General features: G+C 37.7%; 1 pseudogene; it reads left to right on the top strand.

Annotated features, from left to right (window-relative positions):
* The first annotated feature begins 637 nt into the window (after positions 1-637).
* On the top strand, positions 638-1,500 carry LOC122743255 (annotated as a pseudogene).
* The last annotated feature ends 22,477 nt before the right edge of the window (positions 1,501-23,977 follow it).

The following is a 23,977-nucleotide window of genomic DNA, read 5'->3' as shown; positions in this document are numbered from 1 at the left end:
AATCATTTACATGTGGATAGCCAATGTTTTTCAGGTTAGACAATCACAGATTTATAATTGTACGTGACCTTAGAGGTCATCTAGTTGAGACTTTTCATTTAACAGATGATAAACTGAAGCCCAGAGAAATCAGGTGAATTGTCCCAGCTTATATAAGTAGCAAGTGGTGGAGGCAGGATCCAAACTGGTACTTCCTGCTTGCCATCATCAACAAACACTGTTGATAGATCATCATGCATTGCTAAGGGCTAGAAAGAAAAACAAATAGAAAGAAAGAAAGGCAAAAAAGAAATAAAAAGGCAGAAAAGTTCTCTGATTGAAAACCCAGGACCCTTTCCACTGTACCCTTATGCCTTAATTATGTGTCTCAAGGCACAAGCAAAACTATGTCTCTTGCACATAGCAAATGTTTTATAAAGATATATGTATTTATTAACTTTGTATTTGTGCTGCATGTAATTTTAAAAGTATGTGTTTTCCCCATTAAAATGTCAGTCCATTGGAATTAGAGGATTATTTCATTCAATATACTTATATTTCCAGGATAATACTCAGTATATAGTAAGTGCTTAATAAATACTGAGGCAGGCTTATAGACCGGAAGTCCGGACCCTAAGTCTCTTTCTCTTCTCTCAAGATGGCAGACCAAACCCCCACAAAGGAACTAAAGGAAAAAAAGGTTAAAAAAGAAAAAAAGGAAAAGAATCCCAAAAATGAAAATGCTGCCGAGAAGGTGGTGAAAAAGCCTTGAAAGCATTGCAGCCTCAACCCGGTCCTGGCCAGAGGGATCGGCAGATACACAAGGTCTGCCATGTATTCCCGGCGGGCCATGTACAAATGCAAGTACACTGCACCCAAACTCCGGATTGAAAGGAAAAAGAAAGAGAAGGTAATGCTACCATCTCAAAGCCAGTTGGTGGGGATAAGAATGGAGGAAACCGAGTGGTGAAGATCCATAAAATGCCTAGGTATTACCCTACTGAGGATGTGCCTAGAAAGCTGCTCAGTCATGGCAAAAAGCCCTTCAGCCAGCAGGTGAGGAGACTCTGATCTAGCATCACCTGGGGCACGGATCTGATCATGCTCACTGGCCGCCACAGGGGCAAGTGAGTGTTTTTCCTGAAGCAGCTGGCTAGTGGCTTGCTACTGGTGACTGGACAGACCTCTGATCATCAACCGTGTTCCTCTGCGAAGAACCCATCAGAAATTTGTCATTGCCACTTCCACCAGGGTTAACCTTTCAGGTGTGAAAATTCCAAATCATCTTACTGATGCTTACTTCAAGAAGAAGAGGCTCCGTAAACCTAGACACCAAGGAGAGATTTTTGACACAGAAAAAGAGAAATATGAGATTACAAAGCAGCGCAAGGCTGACCAGAAAGCAGTGGACTCTCAGATCCAGCCCCAAATCAAGAAGATTACTCAGCTCAGTGGCTACCTGCATTCTGTATTCTCTCTCTCCAATGGAGTCTATCCTCACAAACTGGTGTTTTAAATGCCTGGCAGAGAACTCATTAAAATATTTGAAATAACAAAATAATAAATAAATAAGTAAACAAACAAACAAACAAACAAACAAACAAACAAATACTGAAGCAGCTAGGTGGGGCAGTGGATAGAATACCGGAGCTGGAATCAGGAAGATCTGAGCTCAAATCCAGACTCAGATACTTACTAGCTATGTACTCATGGGCAAGTCATGGCACCTCTGTCTGCCTGTTTTCTTATCTGTAAAATAAGGCTAAAATAGCTCCTATCTCCCAGGGTTGTTGCAAGGATCAAATGAGATAATTGTAAAGCAATTTGCATAGTGCTTGGCATAAACAAGGCACTTTATAAAAGTTAGCTGTTACTCTTACTTTTGGGGGGCCATGTGGCACAGTGGATGAAGCACTAGGCCTAGAATTAGGAAGATTAGTCTCAGACATTTAGTAGCTATAGGATCCTGAGCAAGTCACTTAACCCTATGTGCCTCAGTCTCCTCATCTATAAAATGAGCTGGAGAAGGAGATGGCAAACCATGCCAGTATCGTTGGCAAGAAAACCCCAAATAAGGTCATGAAGAGTTAGATATGACTGAACATCAAAATTACTCTTACTTTTACTCTTCAGATCAATCTTCTTTCATTTTCATTTATCAAATGAAAGAATAGCATACTTCCCTGCAGAACTGAACTAAGAGACCAGATTTCCTTCAGGTTTCTTTGGCTCAGATATAATTCTTGAATCTTTACTGAGGCTGTCAGTGTTTCTAAAACACTATGATTCGTTTGTTTGCTCTATCTACAGCACTAGGAGTAGAAGTTTCCAATTTGACCTCAGTTCAAATCCTACCTTCTGTAATAAATCATTCCTGGTCCCATACTCCTACCCCAAATTCCTCTCAACCACTTCCACTGTTAGTGCTTTCTCTCTGAGATTACTTTCCAGTTACCTCTGTGTGTGTCTATCTGTCTGTGTTTGACTCTTTTTTTTATTTACATTTTTTTTTTAAACGGGGCAATGGGGTTAAGTGACTTGCCTAGTGTCAAGTGTCTGAGGCTGGATTTGAACTCAGGAACTCCTGAATCCAGGGCAGGTGCTTTATCCATTGCGCCACCTAGCCGCCCCTGTGTTTGACTCTTATATGTACACAATTATTTCCATATTGCTTCCTTAATTAGAATGTGATCTCGAGAGCAGAGATAGTATTTTTGCCTTTCTTTATATGCCCATTGCTTAGCACCATTTTTGGAACATAGTAATCACTTAATGAATACTTGTTGACTGAATAACTAGCCTTTCAGGAGCTTATCCAATCCCTTTATCCTCAACTGCTTTCTTCAAAATATCAGCTGCTCCTCAGACCACAGTGATAGGGCTACCATTACCTATGGGAGACCTCTATTTTAAAGATCTCTGAGACTACATAGTAGGACTGTGAACTCTCCTTCACCCAAGTATTTTCCTTTGGTGCTACAGTGGGTATCACTCTTAAGGGAGATTGATCTGCTTTGGGAGATGTGGAAATTGGAAATTGAGAAGTGTCTTCTCTGTTGGATGTTTCATCTTGGTGGGGGGGAAGGATTGTTCATTCCCCTTCTTGGCCATGTTTCTCCTAGTTGGAATTGTATTCCAGGTCTATAAAATCTCACTTTCTGTCCTTAATCATTGCTTAGTTTCTTCACTCTACAAAACTCAATGGCTCATTCAAGTTGGCAGTTTAGTCATTCTTGTCCCTCTTGTTGCTATTCTTCCATTTCTTATTCTCTGGCAGCTGTGTCAACTGGCTTCACTTCTCCAAAGAGGAAAGCACTTCAGCTGTACTGTGAAGTGCTAGCTTGTGACTCTTTATCTTGAGGTGTGCTTTGGTGCTTTACATTCTGTTTGATTCAAGATCAGGGTTGGATTTTGGGGGGAAACTTTCCTGATATCTAAAATTATCAAGCTTTGTGGACAGTCTGTGTATAATATTAATCTTCATAGTGTGACATTGTAAATAATTACTATAGATGCAAATTTGGAGTTTTTGTATTTCTTTTCCTGATGTCATCTCTAGAGTTCATTATAATATAGACCACCTTCAAGTCATATCAACCAATAGATTTGAATAATGTTAACCAATTAGATTTGTTTTATGGAAAAGACCCAATTTGCTTTGATCAATATATAATGACCCACCTCTATAAAAAGAGGATTAAAAAGCCCTTGAAAGACACCACAGAGGGCTTCTGCTGGATTGCTTAGTTCACATGGCAAATGTGCTACCCTGGTATTCAGTCTTTTGAAGAAATCCTTAAGAGAATCTTTTTTTTTTTTCATAGTACTGTCCAGGTTCTCTCCAGAAGTTGGTTACAGTCAATATTGACTTCCTAATTGGCTCATGGAGAAGGAAGAAATGGCCAACTAGAAGCACTCTGTGATTTGTCATTACTGTGCCACACAACAAAGGCATCTCCTTCCAGATCAACAATTTCATTAGCCCACCTGACTGATTTAGGGACTGAGAGGGATATAGTGGACTTGAGTCAGTTCAGACTCTGAGGCTGAGGTCTGGAAAGTACCCAACACTCCAATCCCTTCTGATGAGCTTTCTGTCCATATTCCATCCCATTGCTAAAACATACCTTGCTGCCCCGCCCTAATTTCTGTGGCCAAACAGGGTGTTGTAGCAATCTCCTTGAGAAACACATATTCTGCCTCACTGAACATGGTGTACCCCAACACCCTCCTCCTTGTTGTCTCCTATTAGTGCAACCCCATACTGGCACCACCCCTCTCTTCTTCCCCCTTTTCCCCCCTTACACAGACGGAGTGGTTTTACAACCACCTGCCCCCTCCTTACATGGGTGGAGTGGTTTCACAACTACCTGTACCCTCTCTCCCTCCCCTTCCCCCAGCTCTAGTACCTCAGACCTAGCTGAGCATGCTTCCATACCCTGATCATGAGCTCAGCACGAGTACCAGGTGGGACAAGATTGGATGTTAGATTGTGAACCCACCTGGTACACAAGGGGACTGCCCTCTCAAACTTCTATAAAAACCCAACTTCTGAGCTCATTGGCATGCTCCTCATTCCTTGAATGGGTTTGCCCATTCTCATGAGAATGAAATAAATCTGTCTCTGCTTGACTCTGTGGTATCCCCTAATTATTTAGCTAAATTGAGGCAATTGTCCCATACAGGGACTTTAGTTCTTCTTCCATCACTGTTCCTACCATCCTCAGCATGGGAGTTTGTCAAATTGAGGATGGTCTCATTTTTATTTTTATTTTTTTAGAAAAATCAAGAAGGTGAATAGAACAAAATCATTATAGACTAAAAGAAAAAAATAACAGATTTAATTTCTACTAAAAAAAAGAAAAATTGCATCTTTCAGGTTGGTGGAGGGAGAGGACCCAAAGGAAGCAGTTGCTGTGAGGTTCAAATGAGATAATATTTATAAAAGCATTTAGCACAGCACCTGGCATATAGTAGGCACTAAGTAAATGTTAGTGGGTAGCTAGGTAGTGCAGTATATAGAACACTAGGCTTGGAATCAGGAAGATTCATTTTCATGAATTAAAATCTGGCCTCAGATACTTACTTGTTATGTGACCCCAGGCAAGTCACTTAATATTGTTTGCCTCAGTTCCTCATCTGTATAATGAGCTGGAGAAAATAATGGCAAGCTACTCCAGTATCTTTGCCCCAAAAAAACCTAAATGGGGTCACAGAGAGTCAGGCATGACTGAAACAACTGAATAGGAAAAAATATAAATGTTAGCTATCATCATTATGTTGGTAGATTTTGAGTTGTGTTAAGGGCTAAAATTCTAGCTAAACTGTCTAAAATATCTAATGAGTGGTCGCCAATAAATTATAAGCTTTAGCAAGAGTTAGACTTTTAAGCATTTATTAAGGAGAATAAGAATTTGGTAAAGAGAGAGAGAAAGGCCTAGATTCCTATCTATTAAAGGGAGAGCACATTTCTAGCTACCCTCTCCACCAGCGTCCTCAGGAAAGAGAGTGAGACCGAGCGCCAGTCTCTTCCTTCCTCCTCCCACTAGCCCGAGTCACTTCCTAACGCCAAAGAAAAGACTCCTGGTCTTGCCCTCAAAGACCTTCGCTTCATGAGCGGAACTCTTCTATAGTAAGTCTCCAGCAGGTGGCGTCATTCCAATCATTACAGTTGCACAAGTAAAATTATTTATTACTTATGAAAGTAATAATTTATTGCTTTAATAACATCATCATATGGTTCATGTTTAATCATACCCCCTCCTTTTGGGGGAGGGGAGAAGAGGAATAAGAAAAATCATATTAATTTGCACTATAATCCAGAATCTACATTTCACAGATCCTTAGATTTGGAGAAGATCTCAGAGACCATCTTGTCTATCCCATACTTGAATGAAAACACCTTCAACACCATATCTGACAAATAGTTAGCCAGCCTTTACTTGAAAACCTCAAGAACATGGGATCCCGGGGGCAGCTAGGTGGTACAGTGGATAAAGCACTGACCCTGAATTCAGGAGGACCTGAGTTCAAATTTGACCTCAGACACTTGATGCTTGCTAGCTGTGTGACCCCAGGCAAGTCACTTAACCCTCATTGCCTGGAAAAAAAAAAAAGAACATGGGATCCCCTGCCTTCCCTGGTAGCCCATTCCAGTATTGGTCAAGTATAATGATTAGAAAGCTTTTCTGTCTCTCAAGCCAAAATCTACCCTTTAATACTTCCATTATTTAATCCTTGTGCCCTCTAGGGCAAAGTGGCATAAATCTAATATCTTTGCTAATAATAATAATAATTTAATAAAACCATTCAAATACTCGAAGATGAGTATCATTTGTTTCTGTTTTATCTTTGGCAGGGTAAACAACCAAAGCTGCTTTTGTAGCCCTCATATGGCATGGTCTCAAGGCCCTTTACCATCTTGTTTATACTCCTTGGGTATCCTCCATTTTGTTAAGGTCCTTACTCAAATGAAGTGCTCAGAACAAAACACAACATCACAGGGATGGTCTAAAAAGGACAGCTATGCTACCAAGGTACTATTACTTCCCTATATTTAGATACTCTACCTTCTAATAAAATCTAAGAACATATATTTTCTGCTTTCCATGCCACACTGTTCACTTATATTGAGCTTTCTGTCCATTAAAAGCATTCCCTTTTTTTTCTTGTTTTTTTTTTACACAGTCTGCTGTATACACTAGGAAGGAAATGAAAATTGTGAAGGTAACTATTTCTCTTATATAGAGGCTTCAAATTTTTCATGAGTCACAGCATCTAAGAACACAGTACTGAAAAGAGATATGTCCAAGGGAAAATCAAGAATGCTCCTATGACAATTTTCTGGTATCTATTTTGACATCCTCTTGGAAGAAACTGATTTTGCTTCATACACTGTTTACACAGCCATCTCTCTCATAACTGTCATGGAACCATGAGCTTGGTTAGAGCTGATAACTCTATCATCTTCCAAAACACTTAAGGGAAAGGATAGGTGTGTCAAAAACAATGAAGGATGTGCTATTCTTGTTCAAAACTTGAAGATCATATAAATAAATCCTGAATGTTCTTCCCCACACAAAAGGTACCACCGAACCCTGGAGTATTTGATTGCTTGTGTCTAGTATCCAAGAAGTTGGTCATATATCCTAGAGAGACTTGTTCTAACCTACCATTTGCTCTTTCTTCAGTTCATGGTTTCAGAAATTGGATGGATTTGATACCTAAAGGGTCAGGCCATGCATCCAGTCAGGCATGGGACACAGGACTTGCAATTCAAGTTCCTTTAATTTGTTTTTAATCCAGAAACCTCATAACAAAAATAATCAATAGTAACATCTGGATTTCTGTAACATAAAGAGTTTGACATGATGTTAGAGAAATAACACTGGACTTAGAGTCACAAGACCTGGGTTTCAGTTTAAGTGTTATCACTCACTAGCTGCAGGACCTTGTAAAGAACTAGACTAGTGTCAAGTATTGATATCAATATTAATTTTAAACTCCTTGCAATCAGACCCCTTGTATTCATGCTTCTTTACATCATTTTTCTTCTAGAAAAATACTTCTATTTTGGATGATCTAGGATGTCATTAGTATGGGTATATTCCCTCCAACAGTGCAGATTGGCAGCCGTCCACACATTCTCATCATTTACGACTTCTTCTTCAGTCATATAGCTCCCAGATTTTGTCCTTTATGCCATTTTTCCTCTGTTGGTCTTCACTGGTAAAATATTGCAGCCCAGCATTTACCTACCTCTCTTCTTCACACCTGAATTCAAATCTCACCTCAGACACTTTTTAGTTGTGTGACCCTGAGCAAGTCCTAATTGCCTCAAATATCCTGGGCCATCTCTAATTGTCCTGATGTATATCTTGCCACTGGACCCAAATGGCTCTAGAGGTTGGTAACCTTGCAAAGCCCTCCTTCACTTAAATCCAATTCAGTGCTAGTCATGACATCACCCTATCATGGTCGTCTTCAAGAATGGACAAACAACAAGAGGAAAGGCCAGCTAACTCCAAATGGAGTTAGTTTGGTGTGGAAATCAAGAGAACCAATTAGAATCTGTCTCATGAACACAGATACTTCCCCACCCCCCACACTCCCCTTTTAAGCTTCTTTTTGTGTGTTGTTTTTCGTCATTAGATTATAAGCTTCTTGAGGAGGGGGATTGTCTTTTTCTTGCTTTTTTTTTTTTGTATTTAGATTCTTAATCCTTAGCAGTGCCTGGCACATAGTAGAAATTTAATAAATATTACTGACTGACTGACTTTTGCCCATTGAGTGATTCAAAAATATAATTATCTGAAGTCTGTGGTATTTTATTACTCCTAGTCATATAGCTTCACTGGAAGAATATTGATATTTAAGAAGTTGGATGTTTATTCCAAGTAGAAACTTGGATCATTTGACTTGAAATAATACAAGAAACAAAAATTAACCCAATGTTGACCTGTGCAGTTTTGACATGCTTATGTAGTACTGAGGGTACCCTTTCTGCATGAATAATACAAAAAGCTTCCCGAGGTTTGAGAAACCATGTGGATCAACACCTTAGCTCATGAGCTCCCCCCACCCCCAATCTATTTTTCCCAGGAAGATAAGGACATAGTAATTCAAAATAAAAGACATTTTGCTGACCAACAAAATATGAAAAGAAAAGCTTCCTTCAGGCACACATTGACTACACTCTCTCCTCACCCCTAATCCTCACCCAAGGCTATGGCGGAACCAGGATAGGAGGATATGTACTCAGAGAAAATGGATGAACAGGAAATATACTTGATGACTTCACACGAGTGTGACAATGTAACCTGTGGTAGGGTTCCCAGTGGCAACTCAGTGTTGGAGATGGCTCCAGGTCTGGGCAGAGAGAAGCTGTACATCATAGCAGCTTGGTGCTGAAGAAGATCCTCTTGTCTCATTTGTTCTGGGTCCCATGTTGTCTCTGTTGGCTTTTTCTGGTCACCCAGTTACTTTTTGTTATTGCTATTGGGTTTCAGTAATTTAGGTCCATCTACTGGTTGTCTGCTCTAATCTATTAAATTTTGGCAGCCAGAAAGTCTGTTCTTGACAAGGTCAGTCAGAGCTACTTTAATGTATAGCTTGTGGGAGTGTAAACCATCATATCCAGATAAAAGCATCTGAACAAAAGCCAGCCATAATACCTCGAGGTAGATCATATATTCTTTTGACAGCCTGTGTTTGGTGCTAATTCCAAGGGCATGGTTCCAGGCAACTATCTAATTTAGAGTTATAAAGTTCTTGCTATCCCTATTTAAACATGGATGGGGGTCCTGTGTCTCCCAAATCACATCTGGGGGCTATGGTCCTACAAAACTAACCCACAGACCTTGGCCTCTTCTGATCCCCATTCCAGTACCTTTTACAATTTATCAGCCTTATATTATTATTATATTATATATAATATAGTATTATTATATCCACTGTTATGTAACATATAATAACTATATGTCATATTAATATATGTTATAAATATTATATTTATTATATTAATATTAGCCTATTGACATATTTACAATGTGTTAGCCTGTGTTGAATTCTTAACAAATAGCAGCCATTAGGAAATAGCTGTTCACTGTATCCTTAATATCACAACTGAACTGCTCTAATGACATCTTTGGAACTCATTTTAAAATTAAAGCAAAAAATAAAATACAAAGCTTCCTTATGTTACTTCAAAGTGTTGTAGGAAGGATTTTTATATGTGCATAGAAGCTCCAAGCCTGCTAGCCACATTGCTATATTAAAGAAAAGTAATTAAACCAAAGAACTTGAGGTGGGGAGTGGGGAGTGGGGAGTGGGGAGGATAATCTTGCAATGGCTCCACCTGACTTCATGTTGTTGATGCTGTTTTTCTTGTCCTCTTACAACTATTCATTTGAATGGAAAAACTAGAAGATTCGGAGGATCTGAGGGAAACTGAGGAGCCTTGGCCACATGCAGCTCTGTGCAGGTTATTGAAATATAGTTGCTGTAGTTATGGGGTAGGGGGAGGTGTAGGCAGGCAATCATTAGTTGATTGGATTTAAAGGGGACTTTCTTATTTTAGGAGGCTGTAAGTCAGGATTTTGGTTCTACTAATAGAAGGGCAGAGTTCAAAAAACAGATTAAATATGGTCATAGTCTCTAATTAGCTGGCAGATTTGTTATTATTCCAAAAGAGTTTATTTCTTAGAGGATAAGATTCTGGTTACTAAAAGACTTGTTCCTTTATGGAGAGAATGCAGTTGAGATTTGGGGTATATGAGTGCTTGGTTTCTTGTTGAAATGGTTGAAGCTTAGCTTCTAAACTATAAACTTAAAGAGAAAGAGATGGAGAGAGAAACAGAGATGGTTAAGCCAACTGTAGCAAGGACTACAGCTAAAACCTAGGGATGGGAGCTGTGGGAACAACCCATCAGAAAGCAAGAACAGCATGGGAGAGCAGTGATTTTATATTCATAAGAAAATCAAGATTATGCATTCATTACACAGTGAGTAAAAGGCCCATCATATCATCATGAGAGTAGTGGCATGGCCTGAAGTCCTTGGCAACCCTACAACATCAGAGGCATGAGTTGTCTTTCCATGTGTGTAACTAAAGGATTGTGCCCCAGATGCCTCAGGGAAATGTTTTCACTATGAAATTTCATTGAATGCATTTGCTTAGAAATAATGATGTACTTTAGCAAACTAGTAAAAGTCAATGCACTGATAGCTAACGAGTTATGATTTTCAGGAAATGTGAACCCACAGAGCAAATTTAGAGAATCTTTTTCTTGAAATCCACATATAAGAGATTAATAACTTTGGATACCCTTTTGACCCAGAAGTAGCACTACTAGCTTTGTATCCCAAAGGGATAATAATAAAAAAAGGAAAAGGTCCTATATGGACAAATATTTTTTTTTAGCAGCTCTTTTTGTGGTGGCAAAGAATTGGAAATTGAAGGGATACTCATCAATTGAGGAATGGCTAAAACAAGTTGTGGTATATGATATTGTTGGAATAGTATTTTGCTATAAGAAATGACAAACCAGATGGTTTCAGAAAAACTTGCAAAGACTTATATGAACTGATACAAACTGAACTTAGCTGATCGAGATGATCATTGTAGATAGTAACAGCAATATTGCATGATGATCAACTGTAAATGTCTTAGCTATTCTCAGCAATACAATGATTCAAGATTATTCTGAAATCTTATGATAAAACATGCTGTCTACTGCCAAAGAAGAAACTGATGGAGTCTGAGTTCATATTGAAGCATACTTTTTAAACTTTATTATTCTCGATCTTTTGTCTATTTTTTTTTCTGCAAAATTGATAATATGGAAATAGTTTTGCATTGGTGCGCACATATAATCTGTATCAAGGCATTTGCCTTCTCAAGAACCATAGAGGGGGTAGAGGGAGGGCATTTGGAACTCAAAAATGATAAAAATGCATGTCAAAAATTGTTTTACATGTAATAGAGAAAACAATAAGATAAAAATTCTTTTTAAAAAGACAGAAAGAATATTTGACCCTGAAGATGGAAGCATCAGGATGCTTCATTACAGTCAAAGAAAATTGAATGTGTTTCAGAGACTGAGAGAATTATGGTGCTCATAAAACTACCCACAGTGCATTTAATTTTATAGCATCTTGCTTCTTAAGGAGTTTAGAAAACTTTTCTGACATTTCATTCATGTTTATAGCTTCACTTCATCAAAAAATAGCTCTCTGATTTTACGGATGAGAAACTTGCCCATGGGCAGATACATTAGCTTGGATTAGGACCCAGGGTTTCTGGGCCCTACTTCATTTCTCTAGGTTCTAACTCAGTGATCTCACACTAAAATATCATATTTTTAAAGTTCATAATACTCATCTTTTTGCATGACTACTATTTAAATATTTATTCCCCTTCACAAAGATTTTTCAGCCTTTTTATATTTGTCAGAACAAAGGCACAAGATCCCCTTGGGAAGAGGATGAAGTGGAGGACCTATATGTGGTCCTGTTTCAGGAATTTAAAATCCCTGTTTTGTTTATCTTTCATGGTCTCCATACAAAATATGCCACAACCCATATTTTTAATCTAATGTTAATGCTTGAATAGTACCATGTCACATAATTGTATATGATCATAAATGCATAGTCATTCAATTTTACTTATTGGAACCTTGCCACACTATTACAAAGAACATTTAGCCAGATGTGATTATTATTGTCATTTTGAAAAAAAATTATACTGAATTCTTCTAGTGATTTAAAAATCTCTAATAGAGTCATATGATTTTAGAAAAATATCTTTAAAATAATTTAACTCAAACTCCTTTGTTTTTACAAATATTGAAGCTGAAGGAGTTAACATGATTTGCCTCAGGTCACACAGGAAGTGAAAGATAGAACCAGAATCCCAGTTTTCTGGCTTCTAGTTCACTATTCTTTCCATTACTTAATGCTAGCTTAAAATGGCATTCTGTATATGCTTAGGAGCTGGGCACTGCAAGTATACAGTAATTACTTTTCATATCATCTTGCCATCATAATAAAATCAGTTTGTGGTCTTGCACTGTTATTATAGTAACAATATAAAGACAAATTACAACCCTCAAATTATTTCAGTAGAAGCTTAGGAATGGCCATACCAGAATAACTAGATAATGCAATTGAATTGCTTCGGAGAGGCTGCTACATTGTAAATGAAGAGTGCAAATGGAAATTAAGGAGGAACAAGAAGACTAAGTGAAATATGTGAAGGTCAAGGGGATGACCTTCTACTCCCACCCCACACACCTGTGATTTTAGAGCTACAGCTGTGAGGTGTTTTGGGTTTTGTTTGTTTGTTTATTTTGTTTTGGTGAGGCAATTGGGGTTAAGTGACTTGTCCAAGGGCACACAGCTAGTGTCAAGTGTCTGAGGCTGGATTTGAACTCAGGTCCTCCTGAATCCAGGGCCAGTCCTCTATCCACTGTGCCACCAAGCTGCCCCAGGGTGGTACTTTAATGACATCAGAATCATAGGGTCATACCTCTGGAGCTAGAAGTAAGTTCTTGACGTCTAGTTCACACGCTTCATTTTACAGTTGAGGGTAGCTACAGAGTCCCAAGAAGATTGTTACATGTCCAAGGTAACAGGTAGTAGGCATCAGAGGAGGATTGAACCAAATCTGACACCAATACCAGTATTCTTTTTCAATGGAGGATGTCCATGATGTCCTTGTAATATCACAATGTCCTAGATTCTCAGTCTTAGCTGCCTTTTCTTAGGAAGATGGGGAATAATGGATGAAGATGGTGATAACCATGGTGGAAAAAAAGAATGAGTTGTTTGTGTGTTTGAAAGGAAATACTAAGTGATTGCTTCTTGAACTAAATGGTAATCTAGTAACATAGAGCAATTAATCCAGATTCTAAAATAATAGCTATATCCACCTTAAACTTGGGGAATATTTTATAGAGTATTAGAAACATACTTTGGTACAGTGGATGGAGTGCCAGGCCTGGAGTCAGAAAGAGATCTTCAAATACAACCTCAGACACTAGCTGGGTGATCCTGGGCAAGTCACTTAATCCTCTTTGCTTCAGTTTCCTCATGTGTAAAATGAGTTAGAGAAGGAGATGGCAAACCACTCCATTATCTTTGCCATGAAAACCCCAAATGGGGTCTATATGACATTCAAAAATTAGAGAGTATTAACAAATTAAGATTAGGGATGGGAAAAGGAAATCACATGTAAAAGGTGACAACTGAGTTATATCTTGTTTTGTTGTTTTTTTTTCATAAATGAAACTAAAATGTCTAAGTTATTCTGATGTTTTTGTAAATCCATTAGATTCCAATAAGTTCTGTTTTTCAGGGAGGTCTTCTCTCTTTGTCTTACTCATTCATTTTCCCAGTGACCTCCTTCTGGTTTGTAACAATCATTTCTTGCTCCCTATCAGCCAGTTTACTGACAATGATGAAAATGGTAGAGTCCAAGAAAATTGATTTTAGGTATTAACTGCTGGTACTATAGCAATTGGTCTGACCCAAAGACTGAACAGAGACTAGAATAACCTCCAGTGACAGAAGTAAGAGATGAGTTTTAGGCAGAACATACCCCACACTGACATCTGAGCCCCAGACCTTTAGTAAAATAGGATGGCACTATGCAACTTTTGGGAAACGGATATTGGGAGGGAAGGCTGGAAGGGCCACCAAGAAGAAGATTTTATCTGTCTTGCATTTTGGTTCTTCAAGTCCTTCTCAGGAATAAATCATTTAACTATGGCAAAAACATTTCAACTTAACTACAACACATTAGTAGGTTAGAAATAACTTTTTATTCCATTTCAAAAAGGTTTGTGTCGTGGTATTTTGTCTCTGACCCTCTGGGATTAGAGAAACCAAAAAGTATGTTGACTGGGTCATTTTCACATGCTATTGTGTCATTTAACATAAAGAAGATGAATAGAATTTCTAAGTGCTCAAGACAAAGCGGATTATATATAAAGTATAAGATTTTTAATTTAATTCTAACTGCAGCAAACTTCTATTCCCTTTAAAATAAACTCTGAATACAAGTAAAACTGATCAAAGTAAAAATAAAAGCAAAACTGATATGTATTGAATTTAATTCCAGTAAGACATTTGTCTTCTCTCAACACTATGAATGTTCAAAGAACTAGACCTGAAGAATTGTTATGGAAAGGCACTGTTACTGGAGCACTAAATATATAATTTCCTAGGGATTCTGACAGTCAATTATTCTTTTAAAAAGAAGAAAAGAAAGAAAGAAATCTTCTTATTCAGACTCAGTCATGCTTGGGAGCCTCAAGTTATAAATTGTCAATTTATTCTCAGTTCCTTTCTATAAGCATTAGCATTTCTATTGTTCCAAATAGTCTCAGTTGAAGAAAAAACTAAGTCACTAGTTTACCTTCATTTGCTAATAGTTTATTGCTCTTCTTCTTCCCTCACTTAACTTGGGCCATCACCAATATTATGTTTGATCATTTTCTACTGATGATTTCCTGGTCATTATTATGGTAAGTTAACTAGTCATTGTTCAAAGTCACTATACATCTAGTTGCAAAGAGCTTGGTCCAGACTGTTTGTCTAGACTGATCACTTATGACTAATGACTAAAATGGAGTGTTGATTTCTTTAATGTCACTGCCTATTGTGAAGGGCCAGGTTATATTTATATAATGGGGGCCATAGAATTTGTCTATTTCAGGTCTGGCCATATGTGGTTCAGAACTGAAGGACTTAGGCACTTTTGGGGATGATGAGCAGGATCTCTAGGGAAACATGGAGAATAAATGGGCAGGATGAAAAGTCAATTTTAATTTAATCAGCAACAAATACTTAATATGTGCAAGATACTATGCTCAGTGCTAGGTAAACAAAGACAATACGGAAAAATAGAACTTGCCCTCAAGAAACTTGCCTTCTACCGAAGAGGTAAAATTACAAAATTTAAACATATAAATGAACATAATGTAATCTGAGGAGGGAGAGAGCACTAACACTTAAGTGAGATCAGAAAAGGCTTCCCAAACGAGATGGCATGTGTATTTTATGAGTATATTTCAGGCATGTGGAACAGACAGTGTAAAGGCATGGCAGTGGGGTACGGGTACGAGGGGTAAAGAGATGGAACACTGAGTTGAGGGAATAGTAAGTAGATCAGTTTGTTTATAGCATTGTGTGTGAAAAGAGATGGGATGGAAATATAAAAATTTAGGATGGAGCTAGGTAGTTAAGATCTTTAAAATGCTTCACTGAAGAATTTATATTTTATTTTAGAGAGGGTTGGAGGGCTTCTGCTGTTGGCATCTGTATCTGAGAATACAAAGAGCTATCAGAGAATCTGAGTGACCTACTCCATCCTGGCCTGGCCCAGAGAAATACATATGAGGAAATAGAAGGCTGAACAAATGCAAATCTCAGACTAAGATTAATATCTAAATTGAGCCAACCCAAGAGCTATAGAGAAATCCATTATAATTAAGTTAAATATCTACTAGCATGCAATGCATACATGTATATAACATTGTACACACATATGCACATATAATGCAAGGCAGTATTTAGCACAATAGACATCTATATTTACATTTTATACATATATACATGTGCAATTTTTACATTAGTAAATATTTAACTTATATTTGTTTTATTCTTATATAGTGACTGCTTCAGTTGTCTCAGTCTAGATATTAATCTGAGACTGAATCCTGCATTTTTCAGCATTTTATTTTCTTATTTTTCTTTCTGTGGGCCAGCCCAATAAAAAGCAGGTCACTCATTTTTCCTGATGACTCCTTGTGGTTTTAACTGTGACAAGAATTGATGGTCATTATGTCCTATCAATCATCAGATTGAATTGGGTGGCTCTGGGACCAACCACAGACCAGTTGTTTCTCTCATAAATCTAATAGTTGGTACTGAATAAACACCTGCCTCAAGATTTTACCCCAACATTCTATTTTTCTTGCATTTATAAAGCTATGGGTTTTTTTGTTGTTTGTTTGTTTTTACATGACAACATAAGCCACTGAAAACTATACAGAAGGGAAATCTATAATTGGGAGAGGAAAAAAATAAAAGGGTCTCTATGCTTTGAATGTTAATGGTTACTCTTCCACTGAGATATCTAACTGCCCCTTGGGCATTTCAGACTGGATGTCTTATACACATCTTAAAATCAAAATGTTCACATCTGAACTGATTGTCTTTCCCCCACTCCAAGTCTTTCTCTTCCTAACTTTCTTTTATTTTCAAGGGCACTATCATAATCATCTTAGTTATCCAGTCTCACAACCGAGGTGTTATCCTTGACTCCTTTCTCTCTAACACTTACAACTCATATCTAATCTGTTGTCCATTCCTCTTTATTCTACTGTCCTAACATGTCCTTTATATTCCTTCTTCTCCACTCTCACTTTGCTACCATGCCAATACAGGTCCTAATAACCTCATTAATGGACTATTACAATAGCTTTCTGGTTGCTTTACCTTCTTCAAGTCTATCCTCACTCCTGTTCCTCCTCCATTTAAGCTGTCAAATTGATCCTCCTGAAGTGTGTCTAACCATGTCACCCCCTACCCAATAAATTCCCTAGCCTTTTAGGGGTCAAATATAAAATTCTCTGGTATTCAGAGCCCTTCATAACATGGCTCCATACTACCTTTCCTTTATCTTCCTCTTACTCCCTACTTCCCTCCCATATCCTACAATTCAGTGAGATTGGCTTGCTTACACTCTACCCCTTGGCTGGACATTTTCACTGGCTTTCCTTTGTGTACCTGGAATTCTCTCCCTCTTTATCTCTATCTGCTATTTTCAAATTCCACCTAAATTCCCACTTTCTATAAGATGCCACTCCTAATCTGCCTTAACACTGGTACCCTCTCTTTCTTGATTATTTGCAAGTTATCCTAAATAAATCTTGTTTTCATATTATCCCCCACTTTAGACTATGAAAGCCTTAAGAGCAGGAACCACTTTTCTAAAATTTAATTTATTTTTTACTCTATTTCCCCAGTGCTTAGCACAATGCCTGGCATTTAGGGGATGCTTAATATATGCTTATTGACTGTGCTTCATGTACAATGATATTTCTACAGTTATCACCTTTACTGAAATCTGATGCAATTTACTGCAAATAAGCAGCTCACTGGGCAGCAAGGTGGCACAGTGGATAGATTACAGGGCCTGGAGTCAGGAAGACTCATCTTCTGAGTTCAAACCTGTTCTCAGATACTAATTATATGACCCTGGGCAAGTCGATTAACTTTGTTTGCCTTAGTTTCCTCATATGTAAAATTAGCTGGAGAAGGAAATGGCAAACCACTCTCATATCTTTGTCAAGAAAACCCCAAATGGGGTCACAAATAGCCATACATACCTGATAAATGACTGAACAACAAGAACAAAGGAGCTCTGCCTATGGTCAGAGGGGAAGGAAATTGCAAATCTGAGTTTACAAGTAAGATCAGCATTCACTCTGTCTTTCCATATGGCTTTTCACAATGCCTTTACTTACTTTCATCCTGGGATACTTTATGTAGGCCTTATCTACAGATTTCTGAGAGATAACACAGCTTACTTGAAGAGCAACAGATCTTAGAATGTCTTTCTTCTTGTCTAAGGGGCCAAACTGTAGTGATGCACAACAAGCACCAGGCTTATAAAAACTTTGTGAAGGTTCAGGAAAGCAAAGTATCTTTTAATGACTCATCTCTTGAAGAAGGGTAGAGAAGAGATTATCCAAGTGGTATCTTATAGACAATATGGGAAAGTTGGATGGAGGGATTTGTCTTATCCATGCCCATATGACTTGCCACTTCCCAACTTTTGGTTCATTTCTGGTGCTTCATTTTTTTTCTTAGCTTTTTTATTCCCAGAATATTAAAAGAACTAGAGCAAAGTCTTCAACATGTTGGATGAACCTCTGTGGAGTATTTGTGGAAAGACATGAATGAAAAATGAATAGGGTGAAAAGGTGGGTATCTGGCTTTGTGGAGGAAGTACCCACACCGATGAAACCTCACATCCTCTACAGTATGAAAGTATTAGTAATTTAAAATATCAAAGAATATCATTTAAGTAACTTTTGAGTCTTGGGATGAAAATTAAAGGCGTTTTTCTCATTAAGATGAAAGAAGAGGGGGCAGCTAGGTGGCGCAGTGGATAGAGCACCGGCCCTGGAGTCAGGAGTACCTGAGTTCAAATCCGGCCTCAGACACACTTACTAGCTGTGTGACCTTAGGCAAGTCACTTGACCCCAATTGCCTCACTAAAAAAAAAAAAAAAAAAAGATGAAAGAAGAGAAAAACTGCTTTGAGAGGCCCAGTGTTGAATCTATAAAAGCAATTAACTAATAGAAGTAATTTCTAAGGCTGTACTACTTTAAAATGATAAATACAGGAGAAAACTTCCTTTTTGGGAGGGGATGGGCAATGAGGGTTAAGTGACTTGCTCAGGGTCACACAGCTAGTGAGTGGCAAGTGTCTGAGGATGCATTTGAACTCAGGTCCTCCTGAATCGAGGGCCAGTGCTTTATCCACTGAGCCACCTAGCTGCCCCTTATTTTTTCTTTTTTTTTCTTTTGAAAACTTCCAAGCAAAAGCAAAAATAATGAAAATATATCATACTTGATCTTCTAAAACTTGTATGCATCTCCATGTTGGCATAACATATAGAGATAGGTATGTTCATCTTTGATCAATGTGTTAAATGTGCTCTTAAAGAAAAGCGAGCAATATTTTATTATTATTATTATTATTTTTGCAGGACAATGAAGGTTAAGTGACTTGCCCAGGGTCACACAGCTAGTAACATATCAAGTGTCTGAGGTCAGATTTGAAATCAGGTACTCCTGAATCCAGGGCCTCTGCTTTATCCACTGTACCACCTAACTGCCCCCTATATTTGATAATATTCAACATAATTTTCACATTAATTTATGTGTCATGTAATGGAATTAATTATCTCTGGTAGTCTAAGAAGTAATGACAAGCAGTACATTATGGTTAACCAAAACTATTAGCAAATAAGTTACACCTCCATTGTGTGATTTGAGTACTAATGCATCCATGAACAAAAAATCCATTCCATCATATTATAACAGTGCCTGAATTTCTTAGTACTTTTAGTATTAGTATTCTTTGTATCACCAGAAGGCACCTTATGAAACTCAGTTGCATTACTTCAGATGGGCCTACTATGTACAAGGTGGTAGTTATTACAAAGATGAGTAAATTTGATTACTGCCCTGATTTCATTAATCAACAGTGGCTTGGGTCCAGTGTCAAGATATTCATCAGTATGACTGGAGATGGCCCCAAATATTTAAAGCAATTGGGGTTAAGTGACTTGCCCAGGGTCACATAGCTAGTAAATGTCAGAAGTGAGATTTGAACTCAGGTACTCCCAACTTAAGGACCAGTATTCTATCTATTGTGCCACCTATCTGCTAGGTAGTTGCTTTTAAGAACAACAGCCACAACAAAAAAGGTAGTACAATCTTATTATTCTTCAAAGATCTATGATTTCATCAATGTGGGTATTGTCCACCAACTGGATCTACCAAAATAAATAACAATACTTTTTGGATGCTAGCAGATGGTCTTCTTGGTTTGCTTTGGCCAAGAAATTCATTGATCAATTCCTCTGGAATTAGGTGAGTGGATCCTAAGAGAAAAGAAATACCATCCATTAATGAAGCCATACTCAAAGTCTTTTCAGTTTGTCAGACCTCTCAGAGTTACTACTACTACTGCTGCTGCTGCTACTACTACTATTGGCATAGCCTTCAACAAATCAGGTTGACACAAATGCATAAGGTTACATGATAGCACCTAGGAATAAAATTTTTGAGAATAGCTAGGTAGCTCAGTGGATTGAGTAGTAGACTTGGAATTAAAAAGATCTAAGTTCAAATTCAGCCTCAGACACTTATTACACTTTGAGCAAGTCGCCTGACTTCTCTCTCTCTGTTTCCTCCTTTGTAAAATGTGGATAATAAGAGCACCTACCTCCCACGGTTTCTGTGAGAATAAAATGAGATAATATTTGAAAAATTTGTCAACCTCAAAACACCACATAAATGGTAATTATTATTATTATTAGTGTTATAACCTTAAGCTACATTAATAACATTTTCTGATCAAGGGAGGCCAGAGTCTAACTTTATTTTGCATTGATCACATCTCAGTTGAATACAGTTATGAACAATGTTAAGCAATGGGGCCCAGCGATGGATTGTAAATCTGTTACAATGACTAATCTTGGTAATTGTTAGAGCTTTATAAACAGTTTGCATGAAAGGTGATGACTTTGGAGACCATAGTAATCCTTGATTACCATCTCCTAATTTATAGAGGGATTGTGATCTACAACAGTAGATGAAAAAAACACTTTAGTAGATGAAGTTACAGAGTATTGAAGTAGTGGGAATCCAGGGTAAAGTGATTGGGATGTTAATGAGTCAAGAATCCATGTCATTTGTAGAATGATTAAAGGACTTTGGTACAGTAAAAAGAGCCCTGGACATGCATTCAGATTCTACTTCTGTAACTTATGCCCTGTGTGATCTTAGAAAATTCAAATCACTTCTTGATGCCTTGATTTAGGAGACTAGAATGGATCATCTCTAAGGTAATTTTTAAGTTAAATTTGTGATCTTATGATCCTCTGATCTCAGAGATAGTTAGAAAAGGGAAGATGAGTAGAAATGAGATTGAGAAAATGGGGTGACATCATGACTTACTGAATCTTGGAATTAGAAGGTGCCTTGAGAGATCATCTAGTCCAACTTCCTCCCCATCCAGCACCTACTACCTAGTGGATCCAGTGCCTAGCACAATTCCATTCACATAGTAGGTGCTTAACAGATGTTCATTGTTGAATTATATAATTAAATGTATGGACTTTTCTAAAACATTATTGTCTTCAAATATTTAAAAGGCTTTTGGCAAATTTGCTTGATTCACGGTGCTCTTGGTATCTCAGTAATTTTTTCATGTCATCTGTAGTTTGAAAGAAATACCATTTGTTCAGTAGTTAAGTGCAAGCCATTTAATATGTATTTAAGTCCTGATAACTTAGCAGTTAGTAGGGAAAAATACATAACCATTGAAAGAAAAAAAATGACATGTTCTATTTTATTTTGAAATAGCCACAACTTACTAGAGGGATATGTGTGATTGTTGGGCACTGCATACCTTCTCAAAACTTGGAAACACATACCAGTTTCACAAAGATATTACCCAAACAAGAATTCAAGAAGTCAGTGGTATAGTTGAAAGTACAAGTTAAATAAAAACACAGCTCAAACATTTTGCAAGGCTATGGTGTAGATGAGACAGTAGACATTCTGTGCTGTTACAGTGGGTAAACCTGGAATCAGAAGATGGGAGTTTCAGGGATTATGGCTCAGAATAAAGAAGATTAAAAAATAACAATTATAGAAGTTCAAAATAGAATGTGCTTCTTTGCAAATTAATGAATGCTTCCTCAGCGAAAGCCTTAAAGCAATTCTTTTAATAGGCATTTGTTGACAAACTTCAAGGGATTTCGACTTTATAAACACTAAAATCCCTTCCAACTCTAAAATTTCATGATTCTTTGATTCTGTGACTACAGCCATTTCTGCAGACACTTATGATTGCATCTCAAAAAGGCATCTGCTTTTCCTTTGTGCTCCTCTCTGCAGGAGCTATTAATCAAACCCATAGAGAAACAGGAAAATTAAATAAGGGGACAGGCACTATTCAAGGAAATCCATGGGCCTTCCAGTATTAGCAAGTTTAATGTGACCTCAGTATAGATGATGCACAGAATCTACTTAACATTTGCCATGAATGGAATGCTTTCTAATCACTTAGTGAATTGACATGAAGTTACCATGATTTAAGTCAGATAGGATTTTTAGCTCTTGTAAGCTTTGTTAGTTGCAATTGAAAATATTCTGTTTTCATGGCATCTCATTTTTATCAATTAAAAAATCTTTAAAGAAATAAATAGGAGATGAACATATAGGGGAAAAAATCTAATCCTATATGCAGTATATCTTTTTGTTATGTAGAACTTATCAAACCATGGTTATATATGAACAGTTCCTGACATATGCTTTCCTTACAGAAAAATGGCCAAAGCAAAACAGAGTATTCATAAGATCTCTTCCCCTTCCTGCTGCCTTTCTGGCATTTCCCTTCTCTCTTTCTCTTTCCTTTTCCCTCTGTAGTATGTGCCATCCCCACCACTTTCACTGGGGCTCTGTTTCTTGCCCATGACTGGGTCCACTGCTAGATGTAGGAGAACAGCACTGTCAAGAGCAGGGCTGGCTATGGCAAGGGGAGAGTTAGTACCAGAAGCTGATATCTCACCACCATATCCATGAAAAATGAAATGTGTAGATTGTGTGTGTGTGTGTGTGTGTGTGTGTGTATGTGTGTGTGTTTAACCTGGTACTCCCTCTGGCTAAGAGGCATAGGAGAGCATTTCTGCTTCTTACCTTTTTCTTAAGTTTGTGGTACAAGTCCTTTAGAAAGGACTGTGTATGACATGGCAGTAGGCTAGAGAGATAGAGAACCTAATGTAAGGCATGAGATGGAAAAAGTTTAGGAAGAAAGAAAGAAGGTGACTCAGGAGCTCTACTAAAAAATCAATCCCTTTTCCAGGATAGATTTTCAGATTTATTAGGATAGTTATCATATTGCCCACCCTACTTCTTTCTTCTTGGAAGAAAAACTAAGAGGTAAAATGAGTCAGTTAAAGTTATCATCACCCTAGCCTCTTCCTCTTCCTCCCCTTCCTCCTCCTCCTCCCGCCCCTTTTCCAACATAATTTTTAAAATATCCTTTTGCTTTTCTGGCCAGGAATGCAGAGAAATGTCACATGGAGTTTCTAGTATCTGAAGTCTCTTGCGCTCATAGTCTCAGATAACCCTGTCATCACTGTGCACCCCAACTCAACTCCAAGTCTTGAGATCTCTTACTCTGTGGGAGCTATTGGCAGGGCCCAGGGAAGTCACTCATTGGTTTGTTGTTAGGAGATACTCATACTGCAATCTAGCAGACCAGGGAGGAAAGAGGAAAATAGCAAATTTTCTTTGCACATGATTATAGACTGTAGGTTCCTCAGTTCCAAGGATCATGCCTTTTTTTCATCATTGAATTTTACCCATTCCCAATCATAGTTCACTGAATGTAAGAGACATTATGATTGATCATTGGATAAATGAATATATTCCTATTGAGGCTCTCTGGGCTATCATATATTAACTGTGTTACTTTGGGTAAATCATTTAACATCTCTGAGCCTCAGATTTTTCATCTGTAGATTGGTTATAAGTATATTTTCACTGTCTATCCCAAAAGGTTGTTATGAGGAAAGTACTTTGTAAACTGTAAAGTACTAAAGCAAACTATTTTCTAACATTTTTGATAGTGGTCTGGTAGAAATAGTTCTGCAGAATATTGTGCAAGTGGATAAACTGACAGCCTT

The sequence above is a fragment of the Dromiciops gliroides genome, chromosome 2 (genome assembly GCF_019393635.1).
Source record: "Dromiciops gliroides isolate mDroGli1 chromosome 2, mDroGli1.pri, whole genome shotgun sequence".
Taxonomy (NCBI): Eukaryota; Metazoa; Chordata; class Mammalia; order Microbiotheria; family Microbiotheriidae; genus Dromiciops; species Dromiciops gliroides.
The sequence above is the reverse complement of the archived record's forward strand: the minus strand, read 5'-3'. Positions and strand labels throughout refer to the sequence as shown.